This window comes from Sinohyriopsis cumingii, chromosome 11, assembly GCF_028554795.1.
Source record: "Sinohyriopsis cumingii isolate HCF-2022 chromosome 11, ASM2855479v2, whole genome shotgun sequence".
NCBI lineage: Eukaryota > Metazoa > Mollusca > Bivalvia > Unionida > Unionidae > Sinohyriopsis > Sinohyriopsis cumingii.
In genome coordinates, this window is record NC_142971.1 from 69,997,445 (window position 1) to 70,008,514 (window position 11,070).

The 11,070-nt window shown below is 35.8% G+C and overlaps 1 long non-coding RNA gene across 1 annotated transcript; it reads left to right on the forward strand.

Annotated features, from left to right (window-relative positions):
• The first annotated feature begins 4,254 nt into the window (after positions 1 to 4,254).
• LOC149788659 (uncharacterized) lies at positions 4,255 to 8,689 on the forward strand. Its single transcript, XR_016424418.1, has 2 exons — positions 4,255 to 4,360; positions 5,413 to 8,689. It is a non-coding gene; the product is annotated as an uncharacterized LOC149788659 (long non-coding RNA).
• The last annotated feature ends 2,381 nt before the right edge of the window (positions 8,690 to 11,070 follow it).

An 11,070-nucleotide genomic window follows, 5' to 3' on the forward strand; every position in this document is an offset into this window, starting at 1 on the left:
TATATATATATATATATATATATATATATACATACAATAGAATAGACCAATTTATTTAATGATCGATCCTGACTCTTTGCAGCTCAAATATTAAAATGACTTGTGCTGTATGACCACTAGCAATTGTCGCGTCAAGATTCCACAGCGGGCTTTGAGTGGCCGAGTGGTCTAAAGCGCTCTCCGTAACTGACCACGGCCATCTCACTTCTCCTTGTATGGGTTCGAGTCTAGGATTAGGCCAATGTGGGTTTGCGAGAAGGCTTGCCAGTAGCTTTTCGTGGGTGGGTGGTTCTTTATGGAGATTTCCCTGGTTCTTCATCCACGATTAATAATGGGCGCCATGCATAGTCTATCGTGTGCTGCCCCATGGCATCAAACCCCACAGCAACAATAACAACAACAACAGATTCCATATCTCTCTCATATGACCTACGACAACAATTATAACAATATTATAGCAATATATCAGACAATATGAATTTATAAATGATTTAAATTTGACATGCAGTACTTGAATTATAATTCCTTAATAAACAACTCGGTACAAAAAGATTTTCGTACGGGAATCAAGGTTCAATTGAGGTACGAAGGTCACAGAGGGGATATTTATTTTATGTAAGGACGATTTATTGTGCGATTGAATTACGATAGTCACTTAGTATGTTAGTTTAGGTTATACAGGATTTCAATATGTGCATGCCACATTAAAACTAGCAAATCACAACTCCGCTCCTCCACTTCCTTTCAAACGTAGCCCTGTACCGGTGTGGTGTACGGGTCATACATTCCAGGTATAACGTTAAGATTTTCCAGTGACTCATTTACACATTCAATGATGTATGATTGCATTCAAACGATTTTTGTCACGCAAGTTGTAATCTTATGGAAACTGGGCAAACATCCTGCTTTGAACAATGTAATGTCATGCTTTATTGGTGACTTGCATTACTAGTGAGAGACAATAATACATTTCTAAACGTTAGCGTTGTGTCTTGGAGTAAAATACCTTATTTAAAAATGTAACCTTTACAAAAGGGGATTGGACAGCAAATGTACAAATACTTGTACTGACTAGATTGGAAAATCTGTATCAGTCTAAAAGGGGATTTTTATTTTATGTTTTGCAGGTATGCTTTAACCTTGGCGGAGATAACCAAATATGAACATGCTCATCAACCGTATCCCTATCATTTGATGAGCGCTGACTATGATGATAAAGAAATTATATATATATATATATATATATATATATATATATATATATATATATATATATATATATATATATATATATATATATATACATCTATCTAAATAGATATCTGTCCATCTATCCACATATCTATCTTCTCTTTGCGCCTGTATGTTGGCGCCGATGGTCATGATGGAGTGTTTATGAAATTTAACATCTTTTCACATGTTTCACTAACCATCACCATGGAGCAATGTTACAAAGCCGAGTGTCCAAATCACTCGGTTCGTTTTATCCCAGCTTTAACAACAACATTGACTCTACTGCAACAGCATAAATACCCCAGTGTCATACGAGAGCCATAGCTACCACTCAGGCGTATGATATTAAGTCAGTGGCATAAGTCATCCATTGATGCCACTCACGGGTTTTGTACTTCCCCAGTGCAATAAGACAGTCAATGGTACCACATACGTGTATGGTAATACCCAAGGCCCATAATATAGCAAATGTTACCATTCACGTGTATATTAATATCCAAGTGACATATTTCAGTCATGGTACCACTCACATAAACGGTGGTACTTCAGATCCACAAGACCGCCAATGGTACCATTCACATGTATGATAGTACTTCAGTGCCATAAGTGATTAAAAAATACAATGGTACGAATCATATAACCACCCTAACACATGCAACTGACGATTCAATTTATGGCAGTTCTTCAGTGTCATGACATATACATTGGTTCGACTAGTATGTTGACCAAAGCACTGCTGCAGACACAAGTCACATGCTTGGTAGTACTTCAGTGCCGTAAGACAGCCAATGACAGGACTAACATGTCACATGTATAGTAATACCTCAGTGTCATGTGTTAGACATTGAGACAATTAACATGCATGGCAGTACATTAGTGACATAACACAGAAACTTGTACAACTTACATGTATGGTAGTACTTCAATCTTAATACACCGAAGATAGCGCAACTCACATGTATGGTAGTTTACTATTGCCATGACACAGACACAATCGTGACTCACAGGTATGTTAGTACTTCAGTGTCATGACGCAACCAATTGTTTGACGCATATATATATATATATATATATATATATATATATATATATATATATATATATATATATATATATATATATATATATATATATATATATATATATATATATATATAGTTGTATTTCAGTATGATGTCTCATACACTGGTACATCTCACATGTATATTATATTACTTTATTGCCACTGGTATTTCATTTTTTCGTACCACTAGAGGGCCATCTTAAATATCCGGGTTGTGGGGCTGGGATTTTGTTGAAAATGAAAAATCACCTCTTAAATAACTAAAAGTATTTTCTAAAAATCATCGTTGATACCAACAAGACAGTTAATACATTATATTAGTATATTATTGCCTTGACTTGAAAGAAAAAATCTTGAAAATAAACTCCTGTCACCCCAACGCCTACTTGCGATAAATACAAAATGGTCCATCCCCAAACAATCCTCTGTGTATTGAAACGTTACAGTCAGTGGAACGTTATTACTGAAAGTCAACAGAGAGAGAGAGAGAGAGAGAGAGAGAGATCAGTTACAAGCATTCTGTCAAACCAACTGTTACCATGTACATAACCTGCCACTATATGACCTCGAAATAGTGAAGTTTTTAATTAATTAAATTATTCATATCACTTATATCACAGTTTAACAGTACTTTCTTTGACCATTATAACAATTCCCATGATGTATTAAATTAGCCATTTCATAGCCCTTTATAGCAATTCCCACAATGCATTAAAATAGCATTTGACACATTTATAATAATTCTCATAATGCTTTTTAATAGCACGTTCATGGACCTTCCATAATGCGTTCTAATAGCATTTCCCTGCAGGGGTGTCCACATAATTAGTTTGTCATCCTATGGGGGTGGGGTTGGGCTTGGAAAGCACGTAGTGGTCAGTTATTGCGTTTTGAGATGGAGGCCAAACGTGTTCAGAGGTGAAATCCAAAAGAGCAAAGGAGGAAAGTACCTCCCTTTCCGCTATGTGCGTGCGCATATGCTTCCATTGACCCTTTATAACAATTCCCGTGATACATTTTAATAGCACTTCCATAGGGATATATATCCATGTGGAGAAATTGACTTTTTATGATTTTTCAATAGTGAAACTGATACGAATCAATGTATGTGTAATACATAGAACTTATGGCAATGTTTGATAAGGCAGATGAATCTGTTTTCTGGTATTATGTTATAGTTTCAAACGTTTTAACTTGTAGATTTGCTGACAAAGATAATGCAAAGTGGTAGTTGTAATGCATTACTGATGTATCAAACTCAAAGTTACTCGCGAAGATTTCTGTTTTGACTTCCTTAGTCGCTGAATACATCAACAAAAAACACATTACGTACACAAGCTGATCTTCAGATCTTCTGGGTGTATTTCAGATTTCCCCCCTCACCACTCTATTCCTTTTAAAAAGTATCGTCATATAATACTTCAACACATATCACTGACCTGTTAAAAACAGAGTAAAAGAAAACGAAGAAAATGATAGGTGATTATCTCAAATAAGCATATCTACCATAGTATTGTTACGACTGAAGTAAACAATTATTTCATACAAATAAAACTGCAATGTCATTGTTAAGACTGACTTTGATATATAAAAAATTTGAAGAATCTCATTTCATATTAAAAGTAAGGTATTGTTAATTTCAGCGCTCCCGCGTTCACGTGATATTGTCAGTTAGGGACAGATAATACCTGTCGACATAAAGATGCATCCCGCGAACTTTTTTCAGTACAAGCATTGAATGGTGTATTGTTAAACGTACGTTATCTGGAATCCTATCCTATGGATTATTAGGAACAGAGCCAGTAACGGTCGTTTCTGCTCCTCTCTCTTTTATTTTATCAGTCACATACATATTCCACTTCTTTATCAGTCCGTCTTCTTTCCTTCCCGTAACGTTATGTCAATCATATACTGATAACATGGATACAGAACGTAATGAGAAACATGATTTATATCAAGGAATAATGTGCCTGTACTTTGGCAAAGTTCGCAATACTCCGGACAAGGAACCATAATTCAGGAGTACTTGGATGACAGACCAAGCGTAGATGTGTCTTTAATCATGTGAGTCATCTATCATTCGTAACATGTATGAAATTATTCGGATCTTTGTAAATTACAGATTTTGTCACTTTGTTCTTTGCATATTTGAAGTTCTTTGGTCATATGAAATGTCAACATAATAATGGTAACTGCTTGAAAGCAATATAGCAATCATTTCAAGTTTATATTTGGTATAAATTTATATTTAGTAATTAGGACAATACAGTAATGTCTCAAATTTAATCGTGTCATCTGGTCAGATTTGTTTGTGTGTATTATTTATTGATTAAACTCATGGATAACGTTTTAAGTATGATTAAGAAATACATGTTACCTTTTACATTTCACGTATATCTTGACAACATTTTGATCAACTAATTATTTGATTATTTACAAAATTCTTATATTTATCTTGGCTTAGTTTTGATTATTCATTTAGTGGATTGTTTTACAGAATTCCTGCTACATTTCAAGTATATCTGAAAACTACGATTTATTTAACGTATCACACTGGCCTACAGCCAAAATACTCCCGACATAAATGCAGTCAAACCTTTCTACGTATGGGTCACCGAGAACGAAAATAATGCTTACAATTGTTGATAGACTCTAATTTTAAAGATATGGTACTGGATCCGTATATACGATCCTTGACTTGGGAAAGTCAGTTATAATGTTTTAGTGATCTCAAGTTAAACCTGAAATGACATAATTACATCTTTGACTGGATCTATACATAAATCTATAACTGGGTTTGGACAGTACATGCTATTTAAACCAAAAAATGCATTATGCAATCTGAAGCTGATATTGCGTAATACATTATATAAACTACATCATGCTGTTCATAACTAAGCGTTCATCACTGTGGTGAAGTGACTTTTCTTTTCATCCACTACTGTTAAAACAGCCTATCACCTTTATTTCGGCTGGAAAAGTTTGGAAAACGACAGAGATGTGTCCCACATATATGTTGCAAAATATCATCGTCTGTGGAAAAGGATATACATTCATTGTACAGTGCCAATGATTTGGAGATAACCAGCATATCATATCGGCAATTGTTCTTTCAGTTTGGTACCTCCAGTTGGGAAAGGTGTGTCAAAGAAGAAAACGTGGACTGGTGCAATATCAAAATAATCTATCAGCTATACGCCCAGTACACCACGGAGAAGGATTGCCAGCTCCTGATGTACCATCATCATTCTCACTTGAGTCAGGTGAGTCAGAAGAAACAGATGAAACTTCTAGTCCTGAACTATCAATGCCACGTGACCAATATTTCCCCCATCCTCCTCCTCTGAACCCCACCTCATAACACATGGGGAACTGAATGATCTTGACAGGGATTTGGAACTATCCAAGATTAAGACAAATATGTTCGGCTTCAGACTACAGCATTATAATCTCTAATAATGTGATGTTAGGGTCTCACTGTTCTGTGACCATCAACATATTCTTGTCCTATTCTTGTCTTCACGGAATATGATCTTGTAGCCTGCAACAACATCGATGGTATGATGGCAGCCCTCAACTTCCTTTATGATCTATATGATTGGAGAATGTTCATCGATTCATCGACGACGAGTCTTAAATCTGTTTTGCGTCATAATCGTAGTGTTTTACCATGAATTCAAGCTGGTCGTGAAGACCATGTGAATGAAACATATTAAAACATGAAACAAATTTTGAGGTGCATAAACTATAACCAACATCAATGGCAACTTTGAAGCAATTTGAAGGGTTTTGCTCTCTTGCTTTGTCTGCAGAATGGATACACTAAGTACTGTTGTTTTGTCTACGAATGAGATAGTCGTCAGAGAGATTTCTACTACATCAAGAGAGATTGGCCACTCCGACTGTCATTGAAGCCTGAGAGGAAAAGTATTTAGCATCCACCACTTGTTCAATCAAGGAAGATTGTGTTACTACATTGTACATCTGAGTCTGATGAAGAACTGTGTCAAGTCAATGGACAAACCTCAAGCAGCTTTCACGGACTTCTGTAGACCATTTAAAGGTAAATTGAAGCTAAGATAAAGGAAGGGGATTGTGTTGGTCCTTAGATCCATTAATTTCTTCACGATGATGCATTTAATCCTGCAATGCGTGGCAAAGAAAAGACGGCATAGAAAGTTATTGGCAACAACATTGCAAGAAATAAGGTAGAAAAATACAGAGAGTTGGTGGAAAACCTCTCAAAGGCACACACAATTATTGGTTGCAACAAGTCACTAAAGATAACTTTTTTAAATCTCATCTAGATTTTTATCTTCACCGAATTGAACAATGAACGACTAGTACGGATTGCAATTTTACCTGGACATTGCAACAATGGAGAAATCAGGGCAAATGGGTTCCATTAATGCTTGCAGACTATTGATGGAGTGGCAAGAGATGTTCCATGTAATAAATGCAAGAAGCAAGCCAAGAAGGGTAGACACTTAAAAAGGACTACACTATGTACTTATATATACATTATACTTTTTAGACTTTTGTTCCATGATAGATTTTATTTATATAATCATTTTGCTGTTTTTAAAATGTTACATAAACTGGACAGGTGAAATATTATCATATAAAGCTACCATAAATACGTGAAAAGACCTAAGTTTACAAGTTATGATTAACACTCTACGATTTACACAATAAAAATAGACGTAGAGTCTAACACATTTAATGTCTTGGGAACAGTACCCTTTCAGTTGTTTTAATTGTCATATTTGAATTCAGCATATAAAAATTCATAATAAACGGAACATTTATCTCTGATGAAGTTGACTTCTAAACAATATTAGACAAGTGTTATTTGACTATTTACATAATTCGTATTACATTTAACCTATATCTTCAGTACATTTTGATTAATTAATTTTTGGACTATTTACAGAATTCACATTACATCTCATGTGTATCTGGACAACGTATTGGTTACCTGAACCGTTGACTATATTAATATATCATATTATATTTCAAGATTATCTTGACTTTGTTTTGTTTAATTGATAATTTGATTATTTACAGTAGTTTACATGATGCTTGAAATACAGGAATTCTATAAAAATATGAAGTTGGCAGTATTTTATTAATTGATACATTTCATGGCATTATCATTTATAATTTTTTACATAACTTTGTACTGCAATCATGCGTGCTGTCTTCTCCTCGTTACATGTGTAATTCGAAACTAGTTACATTCGCACCCTCGCATTGTATTTGTTTGGTATCTTAATTGTGTGACACTTTCCTAGTGAATGTGACGGAGTTCGAAGCTGGTCACCCCTCGCACACCACACTGTAACATATAGTTCGAATTATAATGGGGTGACAACTTCCTAATCACTTAGACCGAGATGAGGATCAGCTTGTTCTATCTCCTTTCTAAGTAAAGGTTTTTCCCTCCACACAAGTCTTAGGGTAGTCACGGCGACAAGCTTTATGATTAACATGGGAACCAACACAATGTTCAGACGGATACTCGACGTTTCACTGTAAATGTTGCATTGTGATGAGTCCAGATAACGGACGTATTATTATATATGCAACAGTGTGATATATTGCAGTGGGCTGGTTTTCGTCGAAGATGGCACATGTAGAACGTTACCCAATATTGCTTAGTATAAGTGGAATACAGTTTAAATAGGATCACCTTTTTCCTCTATATAGTCCTATGTCAACCTTAGTTTTTATTTTGTTTTTGTATAATTAGGACATTAGTTTTATGAAAAACAAAAATTATTATCCACTGGACCATACAAGACTTTATTGTACACAGGCTGTAAAGTTTACAACATATGAGATATATACGACAATGAACATGAGTATAGCGTGTGATTGATGTACATGCAATCTATAATTAATACAGTTTGATGACGTACTGATGTAATTGCAATCTGTAATTAATATATTGAGATGACTTACTGATTGTAATGAACGCTGTAATTAAGACATTGATATCGTGTACATATAATATTCAACGAAGACCTTAAGATGGCATGATGATGTACTTGTAAGGTGTAATTAATACCATGAGATGACGTACTGATGTACATGTAGCCTTTAACAAAGATTTACCGATGACGCCATAACTAACATGTAAGCTGTAATTAAGACCTTGAGATAAAGCATTGTTCTACATGTAAGATGTAATCAAAACATTTAGATGTCGCATGATATGTATATGTGACATGTAACTAAGACCGTTAGATGACGTACTGCCGGACATGTCAGCCGTCCACACTTGTCTGTTTTGACCTTTCAGTCGTAGTTATTGTCGTTATTTACAAAAATAAATTCAGTTTTGTCTTGAAGTAACACTATTATCAATAAATAAATATTACTGAACTTCGAGGAGGTATTCCACAGTTTTCCTTCAAAATTGTTCATGAACATATCCTTTAATACGATTAGCTGAACACTTTAAACTCTTATATAAAAATGTATTCATTCAATGCATATTTGACTTTCTCTCACATGAAATAATATAACACAAGAAAGCGTTTGTCAGTGATTCAGCAAGTCTTACATAATATAGTACAATAGCCGACAGTCTTCTTAGCTGGTAGAGCGGTTTAATTTTTAAGCTGAGACGCAACAGCTCCATTCGCCAATATCTTTCGGTTGATGCCACTAAAACACTTGTGTGGTGATTAGTGCTTTCATCACTTGACTATTGTAACTCAATTATGTCTGGTTCATCTCAATAGCTACTCCAGAAACTTCAAAAAGTTCAAACCACAGCTGCTCGGATCATACTTAGAGTACCGCTGTCAGAGCACACATCCCCGCTGCTATGTATCCTATACTGGTTATGCTTTCGATTTTTTCCACTGCCACGACTTCCTTTGTTGTTGAATAAACCACCATCACGTGATACTTTTCAGCTAGCCCATTTAAGCTTTGATGGACCTCATTCATTGCCTTAAATGACACCCAATGGCTCATCGAATTGCATTGTACTCTAGACTAAACGAACAGGGACTACATTTTTTATTACTTAAATGTAAACAGAAGCGAAAAATGAAACGTTTCAAAGCTGGTTGGTGTAAAATAGGAAGAAGAGTTCCAGTTATCTCTCTGTTGCCTATTCCGGCTCAACAATTTAAAAATTCGAACGTTTAGGTAACATAATTCAACTTCCTATTAAATCGTCAACCTTTGTATCAACTATCCAACATATACCTTTGTGTATTTCATTATTCCATGCCCAATCAGTAGGACCACCGGAAAAGCACACATACATAGTTAATTGTATCAACGATCATACTATCGACGTCTTTTTCCTAACAAAAACATGGCTAAAAACATCAGGTGATGATACCAAGTACGCGGATCTAACACCCACCGTTTACTTCATCGAGTCGTTCACCAGCAACTCTCGCGGAGGTGGAATTGATGTAATCACAAAGAACTCGATGATCAAACGTCTTAAATACACCACACTCACACTGGAACAAAAGGCAGTCCATTTTGTCTGCCTATACCGCCCTCCTCCTAATAGAAAAAACAAGCTGACTGAAACTCTCTTTATGGAACAGTTTTCCGAATCTCTTGGATTATGAAAATTTAATAGGTGGCAACCTGAGCATTCTCTGTGAATGTCCCGGAAGCCCCAACACATCAAACAACAAATATTACATCAATATAGTCAACCTCAAAAGGTCAGTTAAGAAACCCAGCCATACGCATGATCACATTTTAGACTGGATTCCTCAAAGACCTGATGATACTACGCTACAGTCCTTCCTGGTATCCCACGAACTTGCATCAGATCATCTCTGCATTATATGCCATCTTGACGTAGTAAGTACCTAACCCACCACCTGTATTAGCTACTGATAGAAACTTCCGTATTATAAAAATAACCAAACTAATGCATGTCATCCAAGCAAACATAACAATTTGCTTACCTCCTACATCAGAAGAATAACGTGCCCCAGATACCAAGTGCAGAGTATCAATTCAAACGTGCTTTTCCATGGTATAGCAGTGTAAGAGACCAGCTTCTCACTGCTAAAAGGGAGTGCCGTAGAACTGAGAGGATTTGGCTTTCCAACAGACTCACTATCATAACCAAATATATGAAGCCGCTACAAATAACGTAACATATATAGTCCATGCAGCGAGATCAGCCCACTACAGCACTAAGAATATACAAAGTTTCAGCTGCAAATAGCTTATCGAGATTACTAATAAGCTAATGTCAAGGAACAAATGTACACCACTTCCAACTGCATCTTTCCAGTCGACCTTCTGGACATATTTGCATTTTTTTTCCGTGACAAAATACAAACCATTAGAGATAAGCTTGGCACCACAATTTCAATTGAATCGTCGTCACCATACAGTTCGGACACATAATTTGAGCAGCAACTATTAGGAGCATTCGGACCTGTCTCTGGATTTCGTACTTACAATCCTGATGAAGAGTGCACCAAAGTCACGTGCACTTGATCGCATTCCAACATCACTGCTGCTTGAGTGCTTTAATCCAGTATTGCCTTCACTAACTGATGTTAATAACTGATGTCATTAATACCTCTCTGTCATCCTGGAAACTCCCATCATTTTTCAAAACTGCTATTGTAGAGCCTCTGCTGAAGAAACCAACACTCGACAATAACGATTTAAAGAACTACCGCCCAGTTTCTAACCTCTCATTCATTTACAAAATCTTAGAAACAGTTGTTCTGTAGCAACTTGTGTCTCATCTGAATACAAACAGTACTTTT